Below are 26,592 nucleotides of genomic sequence, written 5' to 3' on the forward strand. Positions count from 1 at the left end.
CCTAAGATTTCCTGCTTCCACTTGGGCCAAGTAACTCTCAGTGGGCTGAAGGCTGTTTGTGTGTCTGTAGAAAAAGGAGTAGACAAGAGGAAGATTTGAGAAGGGAATAGGCAGGAGTAGAAGGGATATGGGAAAGGGATGGGGATTAGCTAGTGAGAATTTCAAAAAGGTAAACTGGGGTTTGTGCCATGCCTATCACAATCGGGTCCTGGTCCATGGCTGGAGCTTTTAGGGACTACCACAGTACAAATATATAATGGAAAAATTTCTGATGGTAGATTAATGCATGGGACAGATTGCCTTATGAAGTGGTCGTGGTTCCAATGCATTCCTCAGAGACCCTCAAATCAAGGTTAAGTAAGCACAGTACATGAAAAGAAGATGACCCAGATTGCCCTTGCCAGCCCTATGAACTAAGATTATTCAGCTCAAGGTTATTTTGCCTTGCTCACTTGCTGAAGCAGACTGGCAAAAAATGCAAGCCACTTGGGAAAAAACCTGCAAAATGTTAGCTCTTCAGTTCTTAAGCTTTAAATCAGAAATGAAGTATTTCTGTGAACTGGGACAGAAACTGACACTGGCCTGGGAATCTGCAGCTGGGTACATCTCTCAGAAGCAGCCATTTGGAAAAGGATTAAGACAAGTCTCAGCCATCCACAAGCTGTCCTGCTGATGGGTTTTTAAATGTTTCCTCAGTCTGTGTTGTAACCATTTTACTGCAGTTTGGTAAACTGGTCCGCTCTCCTTCTCCTGTTCCCCGTCACTCGTTGCTTTTCCACTCCCACCTTCTACCCTGGGTCAGGAGGGACTTGCCTCTTTTGCTGGGGCTAGGAGCTGCAGCCACCCGATGCAGGTAGGAGGTGGCCGCAGCTGAGTAGGGGCTGGCGGGGGTGATGACTCGGCGCCTTCCTGCCTCCCCCACCCACCCACCCACCCACCGTAACCAGACTTTGGGTGCCTGGTCAGTAGAGCTGACCGGACACTATAAGGTCCCCTTTTGATCAGACTTTCCAGTCAAAAACCAGGCACTTGGCAACCCTAGTTCCACTCCATGGACCCTCAGCCCGGCAACTCAGGTCTTTACTCTCCCAACCCTTACTACTCCTTCCCTGGACTGCTTCCTACAGTCTTATTTCAGGATCCTACATGCCCCACCTCCTTGTATAAGGGACTATGACTGCAGGCCTGGCCTCCCTTCCCTGTTGCCAGCTCCCTAGCTTTATAGAAGTCCTGCCTGTTTCTGCCCTGGTTAGCTTCATCCCCAGATAAGTCTCATTGTGCCCTAGCTCCCCTTCAGGTGCAGCCTATGGCTAATTGGCCTCTCTTTCCTATATTAAACCCCTCCAAAGCTAGTGTGGAGTGAATGCCCCATCACAATATGATATATACACACACTCTGTACACAATACAGGGCCCAATCCTCCAGTGCTGTAACACACACAAACACACACACACCCTGATTTGTTCGATGCACAACAGAAGTGTTATCATCATCCTTTCTAGAACAGAAGCAACACTAGACCTGTTGCTACAAACATTTTGTCTCCAGACACCAGTAAGTCTCAAACGTTTAAGTAGCTGTTTTTATCAGGATGCGCTTTCAGATCATTTGGGCTGAATGGGAAAAGAAAACTATGTGACTGAGCTCTCTGCTCCTTCCCTCTTAACAATACCAGTCCACCTCTTCACACTTTTCCAACTGAATTTTTACATAACACTCAGCATCACCCTCCCCTTCCTCCTCTGTCATCAATCATAGTTTTCCATATGGTCAAATTTATGGAGATGCATCTGATAAAGCGTGGTTTCTGTCCAGCTTTTTACGGGATGGGCAAAAAGCAAGAATTCATTCATTCATTATCCTTTGTGCTTGAAAATGTTTATCCCCTTTTTATTCTGACATCTCCACTGCATAGCAACCAGTGGTTCTCACCCCAACCCCAAACAAACAATAACTAACATTTGGATTTGTTCTAAGTCCAAGTGGCCATCTGTGAAAATTCCACAGTAGAGAGTAAGATCCACAACTCCCTGCTATGGCTGCACTGTGTTAAATGATGCATTAAATTTACCATTCAGTCACCTGGCAGAAAGAATATGTCAAAATAACTTTCACCTAAGAACAAGAAGTCCTTGTTCTGAAATCAGTCCAGTGCAATACTGCATTGTTATGGAGTGCTCCCTTTCTGCCTGAGTTCTTACCATGGCTTCCAAATCTTCTTTCCTCCCTTACTTTGTCAAATCCCTGGAAAGCTACAGTATGTAGAATCCCAGGTCTTTTATTTTTAAATCTTGAGTAATGCAAACATTCGCAATACTTTTTAGATATACTTTTATTTTATTTTAATTCATCCACTGGAGATTTGTTTTCACCAAATGGTAGGGACATTTCTCCAAGAGTTGTCTTAACATTCTGAGAACATACAAGGCTCCACTCCATTTTCAAACAGGCACATTATTAAGAGGCCAATATTCTGTGTTGGCATGTGCTAATAGGCAAGTAAAACAGGCAATTGCATGCCTAATTAGTGGCTTGAGCCTCCAAATATGGCATTTGGTTTCCCTGTATCCTATTCTTTATAGAAATTTGATTCCTGTAGAAGTATGCTGAGTGGGAGAAATACATTTGACACAAAAGCTCTATGACCAGTTCTACAGTATCTCTAATTGCCTGCAACAGATGCAGGTTCTCAACACCTGACAAGTATTTCCACAGATTCCTTCTCAACCTTCTTGAGTTTTGTTAAGTTTTGGTTTTTGTTCGTTTTTGTTTTATTTTGTAGTGTTTTAGAAGATCCAAGAATGAAATATCACTTGCTGCATGTATAGTTTAAAAGGGCAGTGGAGGAATGCTAGACTTATTAAATACAGTATTTATTGCTCTGAGGATATCTCTTCCCTACACACACAGAATTGTACTCTGTTGCATGGCAGAGTACAATTCTCAGCCCTAAGCCACAGTACAATCCTTTTAATTTACAACCTTGCAAAAACCAGATCTGTGAAATTCCTCCTTCTCCGTGACTGATGGGGCTCAGCAAGTAATGCACCTTTGCATAGAATTCCTGATGATAGTTATGGGGGGAAATGTTGTAAAAAAAATAGAAGCTTGAGAATTATACACTTTTTTGTTTGTTTGAGTGGTAACTCCTACATCAAGGGAATTTCTAAATATACTGAGACTTTTGGCTCAGTCCACATCTCCATTATAGTCAAGTCTTGTTCACAGTAAGTAGCAATTGCTGGCAAAGACACCTTTTCTAAGGGCCTCTGACTGCTGTCATCCAACTTCCCCTGCCTCCCCTCCGACACATTAATATAGCATGCTCAGACACAGTGCTTATAGTCTGAATGAATTATACCTCCTGACCACCCTGATACTTGTAGCAATCTGCACAACAGACCTGTCAAGCACTAATAATTAGGGCTTGTTTTTTGTTGTTGTTGTTGTTTTTTTAAATACCAGGCTTTATTTTTAAACACATTTTCTAGTCTTTAAATTTGAAATAAAAACAGTTTAAAAAAAAACCTCAGGCAGTAAGCCTAAGCCAAAAAAAGTTTAATCATTTCTTTTTGGGAGGGTTGTGGTAGTGGGGTTCCCCCCCTCCATCTTATTTACCTCTCTTCAGCTACCAGTAGTGGGGTCAGATGTCCAAGAAGCTGTTCTAATATTGAACTACAGGGGGTCCTCAACTGAGCAGCCTTCCCCATTTCCCATCATTGGTAATGAGACTGGAAATGGTTCCTTTACTCTCCACAGGAGTTGGTGGGTCAGGAAATAGCTTCAGTCTGCTGCATAGGGCAGCAAGCCTATGTCCAAGGCTTTTCAGCTGCCTCTGGAGATCCCAGGGTTTCAGAATGGGGCTTTTTGGTTTAAACTGAAATTGCCACCTTTACTTTCAGGAGCGTCTTATCATTATTATAGTCAATTGAACTGAAAATCAAGGCCTAATAGGAAGATAATAAAATAAAAATCATAATAATAAATAATAACAGGAGAAGCACTTTACACTTTTAGAGCATCTTTCATCAGCAGATCAAGAAATAAATTAATTAAACCTCACATTTGATCTGTTAGGTAAGTAACTCTTACTATACCCATTCATTCTAAAATAACTTTGCTACTAATTAGTGATAACTATCTGGTAATTTCTGTAACAGACAATAGCCTTATTCTAATATCTAAAACTGCCTGACACAGTGCATGGCAATTAGTCTTTGAACTCTTTGACAGTATCATTCGCCAGTAATCTGTAGGAAATGGTAATTAATATATATTTTGTCAAATATATTAACAGTACACTTCAGTGACATGGAACGTGGTCCTATAGAGTAAAATATTACCAAACCATGGTACAAGGTGATCTTGGTCAAATTCCATCTCTCTACTATATTGGCATTCATTGGACTTTGCATGTATTAGGGCTACAGTATCAGCTTAACTGAATATAGTGAGCTAGATCCGTGGCTGGTATAAACTGCGTTCAGTGGAGCTACACTGATTTACACTCAGAAAGCATATGGTGCAGTCTTGTCAATGTTGGAATGATGCCAAGACTCACTTGGGCTAAATATCAGTAATTCCACAGAGTCCAGCTTGTATCAATACAGGAGGCCAGATTCGCTTAAAGTGGACACCCTCATTCCTGCATATGAATTCCAACATTTCTGCACCAATCTTCCAAAAATGTATGTACGTGCTTAACTTTATGCACTCCTATTGGAGTGTTGAGGTCAACACTCAGGTGTCTAAACAGGTCAATCTGGCGATGTTTCTAATGTAGTTGACTCTCCTTCTTCCTCTTCTTGGTTTGCCTGCTATCTTGCCCAATAGCATGAATGATGGAAGTCATTCTGTGATCAGGGAGCACCATGTCTGCAGAAAAATGTTATTCTTTTACCTAGGGGCTCCAATATGGGGGCTCTTTTAAAAATCATCCTTCTCATCACCTCATCATTCATAGTTTTGGTTATCCAGCTAATTTTTAACATTATTCTCTAAGACAAAACCATAGTGGCACCCCATTTTCCTGCCAAAAGGGACTCTGGAAAGGTGGATGAACCCAAATGGGTCAATGGCATTACTCTCAAAATACAGTTTTGGACCTCTCTGTGAAACTCTATCCCCAAGTAAATTACCAGCAGAAAAGAATTTTAGTCTACAGAATTCTTATTTACAGTAGTTTTCTGGTAACTTTTTACAACGGATTATAAACGTAAGAGAGACAGCATATCAGTGTTTTGCAGAGATCCCTATTGACCAGGCAAATTTGTTTCTCTTTTCCCCATTTCGCTTTTGAAACTAGTTTAAAACATTTTTTTATCCCTATTCTAGGGATGATGTTGCAAACTCTTTAGTCACTTTCTGATTATTCCAGAAAAGTCAATTTATCTTTAAATGAATATCTATTTTCTTATTCTGATTGCATTTCAGCCTGACATCAAGTTGCTAGGAATTGTAATACTTTGGGAGTTGACCTGTGAGGGATTCATACCCTGTGTTGCAAAAGGCAGCTAAGTTCACATTAGCCATCACTTTTCAGTAAAATGAATAATGTATAAGATTTGTGGCATATACTTTTTAATAAAATGTGGATTAAAAATAGATGGCTGAGGGGTATGTGATACAGAGCCTCTAGATGACTGGTATGAATACAAACTAGAATGGTAGTGATTGAAAGTCATTACCACAAACGCTTGGGTGTCCTATATGAAATGAGTTAGTGGTCTCAGTTCAATTCAAGCAGACAAGTCTCAGCATAACAGCTACCATTATTTAGCACAAATTTCCTCTTCTGTTGAGCATCCCAGCAGAGAAAGCCAGGGACCAAACTGGCACAGCAAATGCACTATTATCTCACGTCTATGAACGAACGTTCCAGAAGAGGGTTGAGAATGTCTATACTGCCATTGTCCATGGTGTATCTTTCCCGTCTTATGTTATTAATCTAGAACCTTCACAAACACTAAGTTCACAAACAAAACTTTTCATTGTAAAAATGAAACATTACAGAGAACTATGATAGATCTCAAGAGCATCTGTGTTCAATGACACATGGTACATGCAGTTTATGTGCTTGTTCCATTTACAATATGTCCTTTCATTTAATTCACTTCCTGTGAATAGGGGCCTTTATATTAGTAGAAATCAAATATATCATACTAAAAATACACTACATTCTTTTGTTTTCCCTTATAATCTTTCCATAGTGTTTACTAACTGATAAATCTTGTTGGTTTAAATAGACACTGTCAGTTTGATTTTTCTTTTTAGCTGACCAGATTTAAAAATAATCTGGTTTTGGTCAGAGCAACCTTTAAATAGCATATCCTGATTTTCAAAAATTCCTTTGAAAAAAATGTACAAAGGTTTTTTGCTCCTTATAGATATTTATAATGGTCTTTCAGCAAGGAAGAAACTGACTTACTACACAGGGGAATTGTGACTGACTATACAAAAAGTGATGTTAAATTCACAAAGAAATAAACAGATTTACCCCCTTTCCTTCGCCTCTGACTAAGCACAGTTATAGCAATCTGTGGTGATACCTATAGCTACAATAAATAAATAAATAAAAATATTCATACAGAAAATGTGATTTTAAAAGTTTATATTGTCCTTTATATAAAGATGTATTTCTTCTCAGTCCAGTTTCTGCTATTCAGGTAGTATCACAATTTTTCCATGGCAACAAACTGATGTCAAACACAGAATTATGACCACTGGAGTATCAAGCAGACTGTGATGTTGGGCTGAGATTCAGAAAAGCCTGAAGACATTTTCAAAAATTAAAAAGGAAGCAGAGGAAAATAGCCAAATCCATTTATTCATGTATTAATGATCTCTCCTTTCAAGTTTCCTATTCTATGAAAGTCCCACTTTAATGAGCATTCTATTGTAAATGTGCAAAATTGCTGCAGGAAAACATGCCCATTCTGGCAGCAGCCATGAAACTGTAAAACTGGCAGCTTCTTGATATGTCTGCTTCCTTTCTATCTTTGAGATGAATTTGTTTACTGACAGGGCTACTGTTAACTGTAGAGCTAATACAACTGTAAATGGGTGAGCTAAATTCTTCTGCACATGTAGAGTTGATTAAATATTCGTTGTGAATAAGTTATCTGACAACTTTAACTTTTCTTCTCTGGGCACCATTTATTCACAAATGATCCTCATTTCTGTAAATGTAGTTATTTTTCACACGTCTTTGTCAAATGTCAGCCTCTGGGTTGCTCACAAGCTGTTCAACTGATTGCTATTCATTATTTATAATGCATGATTGGACACGTGAGTTCCATTAGATCAGTGGCTCTCAAACATTTTTACTGGTGACCCCTTTCACATAGCAAGCCTCTGAGTGCGACACCTCCTTATAAATTAAAAACACTTTTTTATATATTTAACACCATTATAAATGCTGGAGGCAAAGCGGGATTTGGGGTGGAGGTTGACAGCTCACGACCCCCCCGTGTGAGGGGTCCCAACCCCCAGTTTGAGAACCCCTGCATTAGATTGTTTCTATTCCCTAACTGGATGACTGAAATTTTTAAACATAAAAATAATACTAAGAATCCACTTGGAGCCAATGGGTGTTTCCATACATGTGCATTAATAAACTGAATGATTTTGATATGAAAGTTAGGGTGAAAATAAATATAGAATCCACCAATAGACGTTTTACAATCACTTTAGAAGAACGCAGACCTTTTGGGACCCAAAAGGAAAATGCTTTAAGTAGCAGAGCTCATTACGTTTAACACTGGGTAACTTCCTTAGCAATAAAAAAGGGAAACTAGCAGAAAACTTAACAAGTTCTTACTTACCAGCTAGAAAGAGAAAAGGCAGTCAGCAAGAATGCCACGCAAAATGGATACTCTAGGACTGGGGGGAGTGATAGCTCAGGGGTTTGAGCATTGGGCTGCTTAAACAAGGGTTGTGAGTTCAATCCTTGAAGGGGCCATTTAGGGATCTTGGGCAAAAATTGGGGATTGGTCCTGCTTTGAGCCGGGGGTTGGACTAGATGACCTCCTGTGGTCCCTTCCAACCCTGATATTCTATGAAGCTGTTTGATTTTGCCAAATTTAAAGTTTCATTACCAGACAGGCATGCTGGGGAAAAGTTGCTATGAAAGGACAACCTTTAAGTATGAAAAGTTAGTGAGAACCAAGTATTTACCAAGACATAGTTCTAGGAAGGGGACTGAGTTTGTGATGGGCACATAGATATACACTTGTTGCATCTGTAACATTCTGCAAGAGAAGTTATTTCACACCTTCACAACAATTTCACCAAAGAGGTATGGTATAGAATTCCTTGGGACAGAAACAGATGTACTACTATGTAATTAGTTTCACAGGACTTTTAGTCACTATGGCTTCATTCTCCATTGCTGTACACTTAGTGTAGTCATTTCTACCTGGGTAAAGTAGGTATGAGGTCCTAAAAGGATTTTCAAAACTGGTGCATTTTTGCAGATAAGAACATCCACAGTTAACATTTCAAAAACATTACATTATGGGGAGGTATAAAAAGCCTCATGCATAAGCCAGCCTTCAGCTGTTGCAGGCTAGGAAGAAATTTTTCCTGAGAGCAGATTATTCCATAACTGCCAATGAGAGGATTTCTTGCACCTCTAATGCAACTGTTATTGGCCACTGAGTGGGAGACAAGAGATACTGGCTTAGATGGACCACTGATGTGATCAAGTACAGTAATTCCTATAATCCCATAAAATGCTATCAATCTAATTTGGTAACATTTTACAGCCACTTGGCACTCAAGCCAGTGGAGGATCAGGTCTACAGTATTCCACTAATTCTTGGAAGAAGGCCATTCTTTACTATTGTGCAAGTTGTACTCTATAATATTTGTTCTCTTTTTCAGAACAAAATTGTGAGTGAAACACAAAGAACCTGATTTGTCACTGATGTATATTGCTGTACCATAAATCAGGAGTAACTGCAGCAGAGTTACACCCAAGTACAACTCATATAAGAAGAATCAGGCCCTGGCATCCAGAGGCAGATCAGGTCCAGGGAAGAGTGTCACCTCGTGAAAGAACTGGTCCCTTAGGAAGAATGAATTGTTTATGGACTGATTCTGCAAGGGAGCTCTCTCTTGGTTCCCATGTTAGTTAATACTAATTCCACATGATAAACACTCTGTAAATTTGACACACAGATTCAGTAATACACATCAATCTCTACACACTCAGGTGCTCAGCACCTTTTAGGATTGGATGCCCCGTGTTCTGCTATTGTTCGTTTGTCCAGGATACCCACTGAGGATAAATGCAGTTTTGTTTAAAAATCAACAGCTGGTTTCAACCAATTCAGATAGCAAGATTTTTTAAAAGCCACTGGTTACATCCTCCTAAGTAGGATTTTATTGAGCCACTATCTGGCTTTGTAACAATGTCTCTCCCTTTGAGCTTCCTTTCTATAAGTTAGTTAAACTCAATACTATTTGTGTATTTTTAGTTATTATGTAGGTAACCCTTCTGCCATGTGGTGGTGACAGCATCAAGGGATGGATTCAATATCTAGAGATTCCCTCTCAACATTACAAAACAGAACCAGCTTATGCACCCCCCCAGAAATCTGGCAGAACTAAAACACCACCCCAGGTACCTCTAAGAAGCACTACTTCCCTATGAGCAAGCACTGACAGTGTATAATAAAAATGAATGTTTATCACAAGAAGCTAGCAGCATTAATTTAGAACAACACTGCAACAGTGACTTGGAAGTATTCAGACAATAAGTAAAACACCCACCCCATAGTATCTTGGGTGGTAATCCTTTGCCTCAATTTCCCACCTTTTAGTGTGAAAGTCCAACAGGCAAATGTCCCATTAAACACCACTCCCCTTTTCTCTGCACTGTGCCCCACTCTCTGTTTGTGGTTAGTCACATCTCAGAGTCCCGGGATTTGTTCAAGTGGGTTCACCTCCTAACTGGAAGGGGCTGGGATGCACGCGCCTTTGCTCACCACTGTCTCTGCCACTGTCACTACCATTGCTCATTGTTTAGCTGCAATGCCATATTGTGAGGTTCCACCACCTATGGATTTCAGCTCTTTAGTGATTTAACTGGCTAGGGCAGAACCTCTCTGCAGCTGCTTCTTTTGTGTGGTCTTTTCGCTGTTTCCATATCAGGTCAAAGGCTCAGTCCCCTTAGATCAGTTCATAAGTGATTTCAGCCCTAGTTATCACTGAGGAAGAACCAGGACTATCAACTGAGCCCAGTCAGATCTGTCTTCAACCACTGGAGGGGGATGGTCAAATGGCTTCTAGGATACTTTTAAACAAGTCCATACCATCAGACAGAAACACTCCCAGCCCATCTGGCTTTCCCTCAGATTTGGCATCACTAACCTGCTCCACCCCACTTGTGAATGAGGTTAAAATTCAAGGTGCTCCCCCTCAGTTAGGGCATATTAAGTACAGTGCTGCTGCCCTTTATTCATACAATAAGGATAATGACATTTCATTACCCCTGCACCTACAACTAAAGTGAATGTTAACTCAAAACCACCAAAATTGATCACTGTGGCAGATCAGGTTGGTCTGCTGATCCCTAGGAAAAAGTAGGTGTGCCTATGCAAATATGGTCTGCTTCTGACCCACTCAGGGATTATGCTTGGCACCACGCACTCATATAGGGTGAAATTCTGGCCTTCAAAGTCAATGGAAGTTTTTCCACTGACTTCAGGGAGGATCAGATTTTCATTAATAGTGAAGAGATGGTCCCTGCCCTGAAGAGCTTACACTATAAGTATAAGATGAGACAAAGAGTACTAGTGGATTTTGATTTATTTGCTCTAGTTGCTGGGGAAAGATTTCCTGTTGTACAATCATGGAGGATTTATGGAACTTCAAATGGCTTTATTTAATCAGGGAAGCCACTTAGCCTGCTCTGCACAATAGCACTGACCTGAAAGGTGACAAGTCAAATGGGGAGCTCTACATGAAATCAAAAGTAAAAAATGAAAATTATGCATGTGCATTGAAAGTTATGTGTGAAGTCCCTGAAACAGATGTTTTAGAAATACTCATATTGTTTCATTCATATTGTTTATAGTTAGTAACAATTTTGAATACTTTTTTTTTGCTTTGTTTTATTTTTTGTTAATAGTGATATAAATTCTATAATAAGAGAAATGGGAACTTCCCCTTTAAGAATAGGGTCGGGGCAGAAGAAGTGAGCTCTTGCGGGTGCTGAAGTGTTCAGCAGATCCACTGGTGCTGCAAGAGTCTGGCCCGTAGGCAGGCCCTGAGGAGGGCTTGGTTTTCGAGATACTGCTAAAGAAAAGGAGTTGGATTCCCAGCATAAACAAAGTTCTCCTTCAAAAGCCGAGTCTTATGATTCAGCATGTAATGAATCTACATGTTCACATATGTTACAGAGGAGATGACCTGTTCACATGCATATCTTTGATCTGTAAGTATTAAACAAGTGTCATTGAAAACGGAATGAAAAACAAGACTCTTAAATATGACAGTTGGGGAGAGGGGCTTTCAGTGTTTCCAAGCAGTAGATATTAAAATGTTGGCAACAACTCCCTCATAAATAGTTCATAAAGAGTGCATAAACCTTTTCTTCCACTGTTTGATTTTAGCATGTAGCTCTATTCTTCAACACCAGTGAGATCTCATTCAAATAATTAGTTCACTGTTCTCTTTTCTAAATCCTATTCCTTCTCCTCACCTTCTATTAAATGAATAAACAAGTTTACCTCATTTACATATAATGGAGGTGCATTCTGTTCTGTCTGTTACCCAGCAAGATGCTGTACAGAAGAATTCAAAGCATCCATAGGTTGAATGAAAGCCCAGGAACTCAGGTACTGAGCCTAAAGTGTACTGATCAATTGCCCACCTCCCTGGGACATAAAATCTGAGTCACCGTTCCAACCAAATGCTATTTTACAAAGGCCGTCTGTTGTGAATTATTGAGGGGGGGAAATCCTATATTGCAAGTTAACTGGAAATTTTGCTAAACTCTGGGTTTTCTTCAAGGAGATCATAATTCAGCCATAAAGATTCATTCAGGACTCAACCTTCCTTAAAGTCTAAATTTTGTAAAAGTACTGACGTATGGAATCAGACAGTTATTTTTGTTTTTTATTGTTTATTTGTGAAGCACTTCATACAAATTTTAGAGGGGAAAAAATCTTTATGACTCTCACCATAAAGACACTAAATGCCTTTACATTTCATGTCTCATATTCTTTCTAAAATCATAATAAAATGCTAAATATTAATGTAAATCTAAGTGATCCTATGCTGAAAGCAATGATGTAACATTTTGTCTTGTAGAGGTGTTCAATGCCTTTCAGCTAACCACAGTCATTATACAAGGCCCAGGACCCAATGTGATTTTCACAGAGTTTGACTAAGTTTACAAGAATATGATTGGGTCCTGAAAAAACTCTACTCCCTCTCCACGACATTCTGCCATTAGGGATCTTCCCTATAGGCAAAATATCCAATATGATCTTTCTCCATAAACTCACTGTACAAGAAGGAAGTGGAAATGCCAAATCAGTTGTGTTCAAATTGGCATTTGGTAACAGGATATAGAGGTACCATTATTCAGGTTTTCACATGAGAGTCCTATATATCAGGACTATATTTTAGGATATCACAGGGCACCACCATTGCTAACCAGAAAACCTAATTGCCTGTCCTGTTCAGATGGTTTCACAGTCACAAACACACACTGGGCTGTTTATCTTGTATATTTATCTCAATACTGTGCAATACAGGCTTACAACAAAGGTAGGCATACCAGCAACCCTAACACCCCAGCCCAAACTACTTTCTAAGTTCCTTCTTGATCTACCCCTCTGCTTCCTGTTTACGCTTCTTATATTCTCCCCAATTACCTTGTTAGCCCAGTTATTGTCACCCAGGTGCTCACAATCCCCCCAACAGAAAGTGTATATTTGCCCTCAGCTGCACCTGCAGCCTCCTCCAGGCTGCAGCAATGTCAGTGATCAGGGTGCTGCTGATAGCACCCTGTCACACAGGGCGTATCATCATAATTAAATAAGGTATTGCTAATCCTTAGCCTCTAGTGAGTCCAGTTACTCCAACTAAAAGTACAAATGAGAGAAACAACTCCAGTTTTATAAGAACACAATCCAGATGACAAATCTTCCAAGGTTGTTTGAAAGAGTATCTGACTCTTTGTCCAGGTGAGAATGGAGCAGAAAAGTCACTGAGATCTTTTCGAGTCCTGCAACCTCATGCTGAGGCTTGTTGTTGAAACACAGCTTTCAGAAACAACCCAGAAGATTTTCTGATTTTTTAAAATTTTGATTACGCCCTCTAAATTTATTATAGGCACTCCAGAAGGCCTACTTGAGTTTTGGGCAGATCTTGCACTTATTGGAGCCAATAGCAAAACTACCATTGACTTAAGTAGGAAAACAATTGGGCCTATTTTGATTCAATAAAAATAAATCTTTATTCTGAATAAGAGCCAGAGTTCAAGTGCCTGATAGGGATGGGTGACTATGTTTGGATAAAATAAGAATGATTGCAATGCTCAAATTGAACCAGATTTTGAAAGAGTTATGGGTCTAATTCTCATCTCATTTACAATGGCTGAACATCTGTGTAATTCATTGATTTGGGTAAAGTTATTCCTGACTTTTACCAGTGCAAGTTAGAGAAAAATCAGGCCCCATAGCTTTTGCAAGCATTCTACTAAGAAGTACTGTTGCCTGCACAAGCCTCACTGAGCTTGGGTGTGAATGCACCTTTCAATTAACATAATTGTCAGGATAAGTTAATCACAAGCTCCAGCTAAGAAAAAAGGGGTACGTGATCCTACCCAAGCGTTTTGGACTGTTTGGGTGGTGGGGCTTTGCTGCATATTGTTTAGGTGTGTGAGAGAAGGCAGAACACAGAACCAGAGAGCCATATAAGTAGTCTAAGGGCTGGTCTACACTACCCCAGTATGTTGACCTAAGTTACTCTACTCCAGCTATGTGAATAACTTAACTAAAATCAATGTCACTTAGGTCGACTTACTGCACTGTCTACACCGCACTGTGTTGACGGGAGACACTCTCCCACCGACTTACCTTACTCTTCTTGGGGAGCTGGAGTACTGGAGTCAATGGGAGAGTGCTCTGCCATCGACTTAGCGGGTCTGATCAACACTGCTGCATTGATCGCAGCAGTGCCTATCTACCAGTAAGTGTAGACATAGAATCATAGAATCATAGAATATCAGGGTTGGAAGGGACCCCAGAAGGTCATCTAGTCCAACCCCCTGCTCAAAGCAGGACCAAGTCCCCGTTAAATCATCCCAGCCAGGGCTTTGTCAAGCCTGACCTTAAAAACCTCTAAGGAAGGAGATTCTACCACCTCCCTAGGTAACGCATTCCAGTGTTTCACCACCCTCTTAGTGAAAAAGTTTTTCCTAATATCCAATCTAAACCTCCCCCATTGCAACTTGAGACCATTACTCCTCGTTCTGTCATCTGCTACCATTGAGAACAGTCTAGAGCCATCCTCTTTGGAACCCCCTTTCAGGTAGTTGAAAGCAGCTATCAAATCCCCCCTCATTCTTCTCTTCTGCAGACTAAACAATCCCAGCTCCCTCAGCCTCTCCTCATAAGTCATGTGCTCTAGACCCCTAATCATTTTTGTTGCCCTTCGCTGGACTCTTTCCAATTTATCCACATCCTTCTTGTAGTGTGGGGCCCAAAACTGGACACAGTACTCCAGATGAGGCCTCACCAGTGTCGAATAGAGGGGAACGATCACGTCCCTCGATCTGCTCGCTATGCCCCTACTTATACATCCCAAAATGCCATTGGCCTTCTTGGCAACAAGGGCACACTGCTGACTCATATCCAGCTTCTCGTCCACTGTCACCCCTAGGTTCTTTTCCGCAGAACTGCTGCCTAGCCATTCGGTCCCTAGTCTGTAGCGGTGCATTGGATTCTTCCATCCTAAGTGCAGGACCCTGCACTTATCCTTATTGAACCTCATCAGATTTCTTTTGGCCCAATCCTCCAATTTGTCTAGGTCCTTCTGTATCCTATCCCTCCCCTCCAGCGTATCTACCACTCCTCCCAGTTTAGTATCATCCGCAAATTTGCTCAGAGTGCAATCCACACCATCCTCCAGATCATTTATGAAGATATTAAACAAAACGGGCCCCAGGACCGACCCCTGGGGCACTCCACTTGACACCGGCTGCCAACTAGACATGGAGCCATTGATCACTACCCGTTGTGCCCGACAATCTAGCCAGCTTTCTACCCACCTTATAGTGCATTCATCCAGCCCATACGTCCTTAACTTGCTGACAAGAATGCTGTGGGAGACCGTGTCAAAAGCTTTGCTAAAGTCAAGAAACAATACATCCACTGCTTTCCCTTCATCCACAGAACCAGTAATCTCATCATAAAAGGCGATTAGATTAGTCAGGCATGACCTTCCCTTGGTGAATCCATGCTGACATGGACTAAGAAGCAGCTGAAAACACAGCACATGATCCTGAAAGAAAACTGGGGAGAGGTTTCTGGGTAATGGGCAGTGCTTAATTTGTGCCAGGACTTGCCAGAGCTAAGCCCTGGCAACTTTGGGCTTCGCAGTTCATAGCCCCAGCATCTCTAGGCTTGCCACGTCAGTTATGAAAGTAAAAAAAATTGCTTAAGCCCTGGCACCTAATTATTTGAGCCCTGGCACCTCGTTCATTACAAATTAAGCATTGGTAATGGATGCAAGCTAAAAAGAGTATTCTTGGTGCTTTGAGCAAAAGAAGTTGTTTCTTGTTATTTGATTCTATCTATGTTGAGAGACACAGGATTTTGTATGTTCTTTATAAATAAAACTGAATCATGAAAATACATGACTATCACCAATTTCTCCTTGTAACTGCAACAACCTAATAAACCTCAAATATTTGACTAGCCACACAGGTCAAAAGAGATAAACAAGCATCTCAAGGCTGACCTTAGGCTCCCAGCTCCCTGGTTATCACTGGCACAAAAATAAAAACAGCACACGAGGCTGGAAGCTCTTTGGATAAGATCTGTATATTCTTCCCACACTTTGGAAAGTCCTAATCCAATGTAAACTGTGCAGCTTGTGCCCATATGTAATCCTGGTGCTGATCTACGTCTACTATTCACAGCCCCCTCCTGATTAATATCTTCAAAAAAAAGTGAACTTTGAGTGCCATTGCAAGGCAATGGCCATTTTAAAAAGCATCTTTTCAAGAGAATAGCTGTCTCACTTTTTGTCATACTTCTCAGAAAATATCAGTAAAGCAGGACATAAAAGGCCAAGGCACACGGCACAAATGCAAACCACAGAAGAATAAAAACACATTATGCAGATTCAGAGTGGTACCAAATGCTTTGATATTCTCTGCTCTTTCTGTGAAGTGTTTGGTTTCAAGATAAGACCAATGAGACAAAAGTCTCACATTTACCAGAGTGTTAGATTATTGCTGCACGTGACATTCATTTCTTCCACCTTCCAGCCCAAATTATTTTTCTGGCTTTTATGTTTTAAAATCCATAATATTTTTGTGTAGATGATGCTTAAATAAAAGCCCTATAAAAAGTACATTGATTTAAACTCCCGTTTCTTAATCCAAGGTATTAGCCTGAGCACAGCATCATGCTCATATCTCATCCAACCTTGTCCATGAAACCTGTGTCTCAGCAGTATATGTATATTACTAGATGATCAGCATAGAGGAGAAAATGTTGGCAACAATCGGTTGAACTGTATCTCCCCCTCCAGGGCCTAGCTAGATCACTTAAAGTGAGGAAACTCTGACATAATTTAGTTTCTGCTTTAAGGATGTCGACTACTAGAGATCTTGAATGTTTGAAGGGATATTCAGACCAGCTATCATCTATAATTTGACAGAGAAGGAAGCCTAAGATATCCGAGCCAGCGGGTTACATTAGCCCAGGCAAAGCTCACATTAAAGCAGAATAAGAATTTTACCCACACAAAGCTCACAGGCAGGCAACTCAGCATGTCTAATGGAATGATAATCAGGGTTAAAATACCCTTACATTAAAAGAATATAAAATTCTTTATAATATCATTAAAATATCATTAAAAGAATATAAAATTAATTACATCAAAGGTTCATAGACTCATCAAGCAGATGTACGAGTGGTTCAACAATCAGACCCAAACTAATAGCTTAATGTTGTGGCTCAGACCCATTTATAGTGAAAATAAGGGCCCTGAAATCAATAATTTCCTATTACCTTTCTGTGTCAGATCCTTGGGCACCAAAGCTGGCACATCATTTTTAAAAAAGCAATCTTCAAACAGATGGGGAACTGCTGGAGTTGAACCTGCCGTTAAGGCACAGCTATGGAGACATGCCAAAGTCTGTGTGATGTTATTTACTGTGTAGATTAATGGTGAGTCTCTCCTACAACAATAGTCACTAGCGGCTGTGTATTGAACTGTGCAGTCTGTCAGCTGACCCATATTCAATCTGAACTTCAGACGTGAGAGGAGCTATACCACCCTTTCAATCAGCAATGCAGTGCTTAAGTTCTTGATAGGAAACATATGTTATAGTGTATTAGGAATAGTACTGTTTTGTTGTCTATGTCACGCTCAGCTAAGACATACTGGATGAATCCTGGAGACTAAAAAGGACCCTTAAAACAGAACTATGTAACAAAGCTAAAAAATATTGGTTAAAAACTACACTAAGGTTATAAAAATGAATGATGGTATAAATGTCAATACTGTTAATTATTTCACAGTTGATCCTTTTAGCAGAAGCATCTAGTTAATATGCTTTTCCATTACTGTTGAAAGCAGTGGCTGATATTAGGGTAGGGAGCAGCTGGGGAAAGTAAGAGTTCAAGCTTCTCAAAAATGTTAAGTCATCTTGAACGCTGCCCTACAGGGAAGGAGCGAGAAGATATATTTCCGCTCCATTGGTAAAACTCTCAAAACCCCAAACACCATACAACTTCCACAAGTACCAAAAGTCCCAGCTGTCCCCTATCCAGGTGTCAAAACTAGAGCTGGTCGTAAAAGTTCCAATGAAACAATGCTTTGGGGCAATAGGCAAATTCTGACAAAAATCAGTATGTTTTGCTGGGATCGTCTGATTGGTTTTATGCCAGCTCACCTACCCAGCTCCTTGGCAGGCAGCTGGGGAGCCCAGGCTTCCAGGATCTCTGACTCTGGAGCAGTTAGCCATGTGCTCTATTCCCTTTTGGGGAGAATTTCTCAGTTTGGGATTTTCATATTTAATCAGAATGAAACAACATTTCGAAATATCAAAATCTTCTGCAAAACAGCTCTAGTAAAAGCCTCAAGGTTCTCCCATGACAACTTCTATAATGCAGTTGTGCACTGCCAATAAAAAAATCTGACAAACTGAAAGTTTGGGAGCGTATGTGAAAGAAGCTGATTGCAATTTCAAAACATGACCCAACAAAAGGTAAATTGATAGTGTCATAAATATAAAGGGAAGGGTAAACACCTTTAAATCCCTCCTGGCCAGAGGAAAAACCCTTTCACCTGTAAAGGGTTAAGAAGCTAAGACAACCTTGCTGGCACCTGACCAAAATGACCAATGAGGAGACAAGATACTTTCAAAGCTGGAGGCGGGTGGAAACAAAGGCTTCTCTCTGTCTGTGTGATGCTTTTGCCGGGACCAGAGCAGGAATGCAGGTCACAACTCCTGTAAAGAGTTAGTAAGCAATCTAGTTAGATATGCGTTAGATTCTGTTTTGTTTAAATGGCTGATAAAATAAGTTGTGCTGAATGGAATATATATTCCTGTTTTTGTGTCTTTTTGTAACTTAAGATTTTGCCAAGAGGGATACTCTATGTTTTGAATCTGATTACTCTGTAAGGTATTTTCCATCCTGATTTTACAGAGGTGATTCTTTTACTTTTTCTTTAATTAAAATTCTTCTTTTAAGAACCTGATTGCTTGTTCATTGTTCTTAAGATCCAAGGGTTTGGGTCTGTGTTCACCTATGCAAATTGGTGAGGATTTTTATCAAGCCTTCCCCAGGAAAGGGGGTGTAGTGCTTGGGGGGATATTTTTTGGGGGGAGACATTTCCAAGTGGGCACTTCCCCTGTTCTTTGTGTAACACTTTGGTGGTGGCAGCGTTTAAGCTTAGCTGGTAAGAATAAGCTTAGGGGATCTTTCATGCAGGTCCCCACATCTGTACCCTAGAGTTCAGAGTGGGGAGGGAACCTTGACAGGTAGATTTAGTTATTTTCATATGTAATTCAAAAAAAATCCTCTATTTTTAATATTTCTGAAGCTACTACAGAATGTCCAGTGTGCTGCAAAATTTAACATTGCTGTGCCTCAGAAATCATGTTCCTTGCAAAAGAATGTAATTCTTGTTTATCTTAGTATACACAGGGCCATGATTATTATTTATAGAATACTGCTTATCACTGTATAATTTCCCTAAACCAATACATTTCCAATGTAAATTATAGACAGCACAGTCTACACATATGTACTCTGTGGGCTGGAAGGCATTTAAAACATTAATGTAGTAGGTTTCACTACAGCTGGAAGTTATGTTGACCTTTGGTGTTATTTCCAGGTTATTGCTAATAAAGTATTCCTCTCTTTTAACCACGTGTCTCTGTGCTCTCTGATCTGGGCTGAATCACAAGGCAGATACATCAGGTGGTACAATTTAAAATAAGAAAACATAAATTATCTACATTTGGTGAGCTGCTATTGAAAGCCTCCTGAAAGAAGTGTGTTGTCAAGATGGATTTAAATATAGAGAGGAAATCAAGAGGGTGGAGTTTCTAATGGTTGGCACAGCATTATAATGTCCCAAGTTTGGTATAGACACCAAGATAGCTAACTGGGAGACACAGCCCAGAAAACTCCAACAAATGGAGCTTTACTGTAGTTTGATTAGAGATCATTCTATCTGCACCATAAGAAAATATGGAGGTGACTTACTGTGATTGAAAGTTCTTTGAGATGTGTGGTCCCTATCTGAATTCCACAGGTGGGTATGCATGCTTACCATGCGCCTGAGTCTGGAGATTTTAACAAGCAGTATCCATTGGCCCACACATACACAATTGATCTCCTCATGCTCCCAAGCGAGGGTATAAGAGGAGTGTGGATTGGCACCCTCTTGGTTCCTCTTCTTACTGTGAATCTAAACAGATCTGAAGTAGAGTGGATGGACGGTGGGTAGTGTAGTACAGATAGGGACCACACATCTTGAAGAACTTCCAGTTACAGAAAGTAATCTCCATTTCTTCTTCAATGCTGGTCCCGATGTGTATTCCACACATAGGTGATTGGCAAGCACTGCTCAGATGAGAGGTGGGTGCAAGGAAGCCAGCAGCAAAGATGCTTGCAGAGGCAGCAGTGGGAGCTGTAGTACTGGTGCAGAGTAGTGCATAATGTCTAGCAAACATGTGTATGGAGCTCCAGGTGGCTGCTCTGCATATGTCGTGCATCAGGACTTCCTGCAGGGATGCTGCAGCAGTGGCCTGTGCTCTCATACAGTGTGCTGTTACACTACTGGGAGGCAGAATATGAGCTAGCCTATAGCACTTGATGCAGCCAGAAATCCACTTAGACATTCTTTGAGAGGATATGGCTTGACCTTGAGATCTCTCTGCTATTGTGATAGAGAGTCTCAGTGACTTTCTGAAAGGTTGATTCTTTGCAGGTAAAAAGCCCGTGCATGCCAGATGTCAAGGGAGTGAAGTCTCTTCTCTTCAGGAAAAGCGGGGGGGTCGAAAAAACAGGCAAGTGAATGCACTGGTTGGTGTGAAATTCGGACACAACTTTTGGGAGAAATTTATAATGGAAGATAAGAACATAAGAACAGCCATACGGGTCATACCAAAGGTCCATCTAGCCCCGTATACTGTCTTCCGACAGTGGCCAATGCCAGGTGCCCCAGAGGGAATGAGCAGAACAGGTAATCATCAAGTGATCCATCCTCTGTCGCCCATTCCCAGCTTCTGGCAAACAGAGACTAGGGACATCATCCCTGCCCATCCTGGTTAATAGCCATTGTTAGACCTATCCTCCATGAACTTATCTAGTTCTTTTTTTAACCCTGTTAGAGTCTTGGCCTTCACAACATTATCTGTCAAAGAGTTCCACAGGTTGACTGTGTGTTATGTGAAAAAATACTTCCTTTTATTTGTTTTAAACCTGCTGCCTATTAATTTGGAGGCAAAGGGTACCTTCTCTTTCTGAAAGACCTTATAGGGACGGTTTGCCATGAGGGCTCCAAGGTTGCTGACCCTCCTGGCCAAGTGATGGCCACTAGAAATGCTACTTTCATGGTTAGGTAAGACATAGAGCATGTCACTGTGGTTCAAACAGAGGTCTGATAAATTTCAAAAATGGAAAGTTAAGATTCCATAGCAGTGTAGGTTTAATAACTGGTGGGAAGGCCTTGATGAGGCCCTTCATGAATTGTGTCACAGTTGGATCGGTAAAAACTGTCTAGTGTAGGGAAGAAGGCATTGATGGCTGCAAGGTGGACTCATAATGAGCTAATCAAGAGACCAAACTTCTTGATTACAGGAGGTAATCTGAAATGATCAGGTGTTCGTTGTGACTGAGTAAGACTGATTGTGCTGTGCAAGCTTCCATTTAGCTAAATAGCAGGTCCTAGTTGAATCTTTTCTCCTCTGGGCAAGTTGAATCTTTTCTACTCTGGATGGGGTATGAGCAGGAGCATTCTACTTCTGACACTCATCCAAAAACCAGGCATTGAGGTGGAGCGAGCCTGGGTTGGGGTGTTTGACTCTGCCCCTGGTCTGCATCAGGAATTCTAGGAAGGAGTGGATCTTGACTGGAGGGTGCGCTGACATTGACAAAAGCTCTAGGAAGTAAAACTGTCCGGGCCAGTAGGGTGCTAGGAGAACATCAAACATGCCTCCTAGCAGGGTGCTGGGAATGGGTCATGGTTATGGTGATAGAGGAGCTAAAAAGTGGGGCCTCTGAGACTTCTGTTATTTGGGTGGAGGCTTGGCAGGATGTTGGTAGTAGAAAGCATGAGGAGGAGGAGGAAGCAGTCCTGGTTTGTAGGTCTGACTCTGGCACTTCTTCCTTGGGGCTGGTGTGTAGATCCCCAGGGAATGGAGGGTTGACCTTGAGTCCTTTAACTAATGAAGAGAGTCATCAGTTTTCTCATTAAAGAGGTACAATTCATTGAATGGAAGATACTGCATAGTATTCTGCACTTTCCTAGGAAAGCCTGAGGATTGCAACCAAGAATCCCTTCTCATAACAATAAAAGTGGCCAAACCTCTGGATGCTGTATCCACTGCATCCACTGTAGCCTGGAAGGCTGTTTTTGCCTCCAACTTGCCCTCCTCTAGAAGGGAGAGGAATAGGGCTCTGTCTTCAGGGGAAAGTTTATCCTGAAAGGCCACCAGCCTAGACTAGTTGTTGAAATCGTACTTAGCTAGCTGAGCATGATAATTGGCTGTGTGGAATTGCAAACCTGCAGAGGAGATGACCTTTCTCCCCAGGAGGTCCAGTCTCTTGGAGCTCTTGTCTGATGGGGTGGTCCTTAGGTACTGAGTGCTAGTCCTTTCCATAGAAGCCTGTACCACCAGGATATTTGGGGCAGGCTGGAAGAACAAACATTTGCCGGGACAAAATAGCATCTTTTGGCCCTTTTAGGTGTGGGAGTGCAGAATGTTGGGGTGTGTCAGATCGAACTCACTGGTTCCAATATGGCCTCATTAACCAGAATGGCCATGTAGCGGGGTGGTCACCCTGTTCCAGCCCTGAAGGGTTAAAACAGTCCTGGGAGAGGGCTGCCCTGGGGAGCCAATAGTAAAAGCAGCCCTGGAGAGGGCTGTGGCTGGGGCAAAGGAGTGAAAGCTCTTGAGTAGCTGACCACAGCTGTGGCCAGCTCAATTAGGGCTCAGCTGGCCCTGATAAGAGGGCTGTGGGCCAGAAGCTGAAGGAGTCTCACTCTAGCCCTGGAGTGAGAAGGGCTAGCTGCCTGGGAGCAAGGTACCTGAAGTGGAGCAGTGCTGGGAAAGGGCAAAGGGAGCTGGGGAGCTCCAGCCTGGTAAGCCCCCAGGCTGCAGGCCTTGGAGAAGGTCTACACAGGTACTGGGGTTGCAGAGTTGTAGCCTAGGGTTAGGCAGAGGCAACTGGTCCAATCTCCTTGCCAATGATGAGTGGCCATGACAGACTGCAGTCAGCCCCAGTGAGTGGGGGCTAGATGATGACTGGCAGTAGCCACTGAGGCAAGGTAGGTTTAGAAGGCTGGGGGTTCCCCTGGGAGGGGAAACCCAAAGTAAGGGGGTACTGCTGGGGCAGAACCCTGAGGTAAAGGGCACCAGGGTCTGGGAGGGACAGGGGGCCAGCGGCAGGCGAGACACCAGCCTGCAGAGGGTGCTCCATATGCTGGAAAAGAGCTAATTCCCAGGACAGCCAGCAGAGGGTGCCGGTGAGTTCTTGCCCTGCTACAGGCCACCTAAGTTAGGCCATGGGGCTGCAGAATGCTCAGTAGTCAGTGGTATGGGTCTTGGTATCTGGAGATTGTTAGCCATTCTTCAGAACAACTCCTGGTATTGCCTATGGTCATCTGGTGGGGACAGAGAATAAGGGAAGAGACTACCTGATCCAGGGAAGAGGAGAAGACTCTTGTCAAAAGGGTTGGTACCTATGGTTTCAGTTTGATATGCTCCTCCTCACCAGTGGATCCGGTTGTTGGCGAGAAGGAGAAGAGTGGAAAGACTCCCAGGTGGGTCCTGAGCATCTCCTATAGGGATCCCATGGTCCTCCCAGTAAGGCCAGAAGGAGAGGCCAACCATTTGTGGGGGACCCCATGACATGGGGTAACATCAGTCTCTGGGGAGGTCACAGCTATAAGGGTAGTGACCTTAAGTCCCGGATTGCCTGTCAGGGCTTGGCTTTTTCTGGGGGGATGCAGGAAGAGCCAGCACATCAGGTTCATCCAAATCTGGAATGGTGAAGCCAATCCTGCCTGACGATTGTGAGATGGTTCCTGGGACACCAAAGTAATATTTTTGAGTGTAGTAACGTCTGTCAGGAGAATTCAGCCATAGAAGATGGGAGGACTGCAGGTAGAGGAGGAAGATGTCATAGGGTGCCATGTAGGTCTCTATATGTGCTGTTTTGCCGGCGGTTCTGATTGTTGGTATAGCGGGGCAGTCAACCCGCTCCAGCTCAGCAAGGGTTAAAACCCAGCCCTTAGAGAGGGCTGGGGCTGAGAGCCAATCAGAAAAGGCTGAGAGGCAGCCAATCAGGGCCAGGCTGGGCCCTGTAAAAGGGCTGCAGTGCCAGAAGGCATAGAGTCTTTCTCTAGCTGTGGAGAAAGAAGGACCTAGCTGCCTGGTAGCTCAGGGTACTGGGAGTAGAGCAGTGCTGGGGAAAGGCAAAAGGAGTTGGGGAGCTCCAGCCTGGCAATTCCCCAGGCTGTGGGCCTTGCTAAAGGCCAAAGCAGGTACTGGGGTTGCAGAGGTACAGCCTGGGGTTAGGTAGAGGCAGCTGGTCCGACCCCCCTTGCCAACGATGAGTGGGCTTTACAGACTGCAGTGTGCCACAGTGAGCAGGGGCTAGATGATGACTGGCAGTAGCCACTGAGGCAAGGTGGGTGTAGAGGGTTGGGGGTTCCACTGGGAGGGGAGACCCAGGGTGTGGGGGTACTGCTGGGGCAGAACCCCAGGGTAAGGGGCACTGGGGTCCAGGAGGGACACGGGGCCTGAGGCAGGCAAGACATCAGCCAGCAGAGAGCGCTCCGGAGGCTGAAGAGCTAATTCCCAAGACGACCAGCAGGAGGCGCGGCGCTGGTGAGTCTTAGCTTCGCTACAGTTGGCATCAACTGTACCAGTATATCCCTGGGTGTGCTGCAGTCTTTGGGCAGATGATACTAAGGGGTCTGAACCTGCACGAATAGATGGAACTAGCGGATGATGGGCCTTATACTTTGGTGCTGGAATCGTTGACGGAATTGATGATCCTTCTTTCTACACACTTTACCCTCCAGTCCAGAGGTTTTTGGGTCTGCATGTGAAGCCTCACGCAACCTCAACAGACTCAGGGAAGCAGCACATCTCTCATGGACTGTCCTCGACAAGGATCTTTGCTTGGACCATAAGAGTACCCCTGACTCTCATGGGGAAGTGCTGGAGGAAGAGTCTTTGAGCTTAGATGCTGAAGGCTCCACTCTTACGCACATACACGGTGGGTGCTGCTCATTTGTTGAGACTGATGTACAGGGGAGTCTTCCAGGCATAAATCGGAGAGGGGCCTCAGAGCCTTCTCCATCACATGTTTCCTAAGGCGAATCTCATGGCTTCATAAGTTCTGGTGGAAATGAGTGACAAATACTGCACTTAGCAGAAATGTGTACCACCCAGACAGCATCACTGATGGAGAAGGATTGAGAGCAGGGGATACACAGTTTTTGAAGCCTTGGGCATAGTCCCAGGCCATGGGAAGGGAGTCACCAGTCTGGGGAAACAAACTACACTAAAAATATAACTGTACTAAAGCTAAGAAGAATAACTACTAACAATTTGTGCAGGCTCTCTGAAAAGCTGAAGAGGACACTGGATTCCAATTCAGGCCATATGGCAGTAAAAAGGAACTGAGGGGGTGTTGACCCACACTGCCTCTTGTGCTCCTGAACAAGGGTATAAGGAAACAGGGGTGGCTCCAGGCACCAGCTTTGCAAACAGGTGCTTGGGGGGGCATTCAGAATGGGGCGGCAGTCCGTGTCCCGCGGCAGCAATTTGGTGGCAGCTCTTGCGGGCGTGGCGGCAATTCGGCGGCAATTGCTTGGGGCGGCAAAATAGGTAGAGCCGCCCCGTAAGGAAACCTACTGCAAACAGGTACTGCTTATTAAAATCTCCATGTGGAATACACATAGGGGCCAGCACTCGAAGAAGAACCAGCCAGTTATACTTTCAGGTGTGTGTCATATGCTAGCAGTCCATTACAGGCCTGAAAGAAGACATGAAGAAAACAGTAGGAAAAAGATTCACATGAGAAGATTGCTAAATAACAAAAATGACCTGGCTTCGATCCCAAATATCCCCCAAAATGAGTGAACACATGGGAAAGGAGGCAAATATTTTTCTCTGGCCTGTGTTAACCAGAATTATGCAGTGTTGTTGTAGCTATGTTGGTCCTGGATATTCGAGAGACAAGGTGGGTGAGGTAATATATTTTATTGGACCAACTTCTGTTGGTGAGAGAGACAAACTTTCAAGCTAACACAGAGCTCTTCTTCAGGACCAATAAAATATATTACCTCACCCATTTTGTCTCAGCCAGCAATAGTCAAGCTTAGTGTAGTGGGGTTCTGCAAAGTCTGTGGAAGAGCAGTCTTCCCCTTTACAGGTTGCATAGTGCATTTGATCCTGCAAAATGCTGAAAATTCTCCAGTGCTGTGAGAGGCACAGCCTTTTAAAGAGACTCATGCCAGCTATACAACTGGCTCCGCTGAGTAACTTAACAATTCTTGACAGCAAGAATGTCCATTGTGCTCAGCCTCTTTAACTGGCAGGCAGGAGTAGGAAAGGCTCTTGATATCCTCTCCCACACTTACTTAGCAAT

Source organism: Chelonia mydas, chromosome 4, assembly GCF_015237465.2.
Source record: "Chelonia mydas isolate rCheMyd1 chromosome 4, rCheMyd1.pri.v2, whole genome shotgun sequence".
Lineage (NCBI taxonomy): Eukaryota > Metazoa > Chordata > Testudines > Cheloniidae > Chelonia > Chelonia mydas.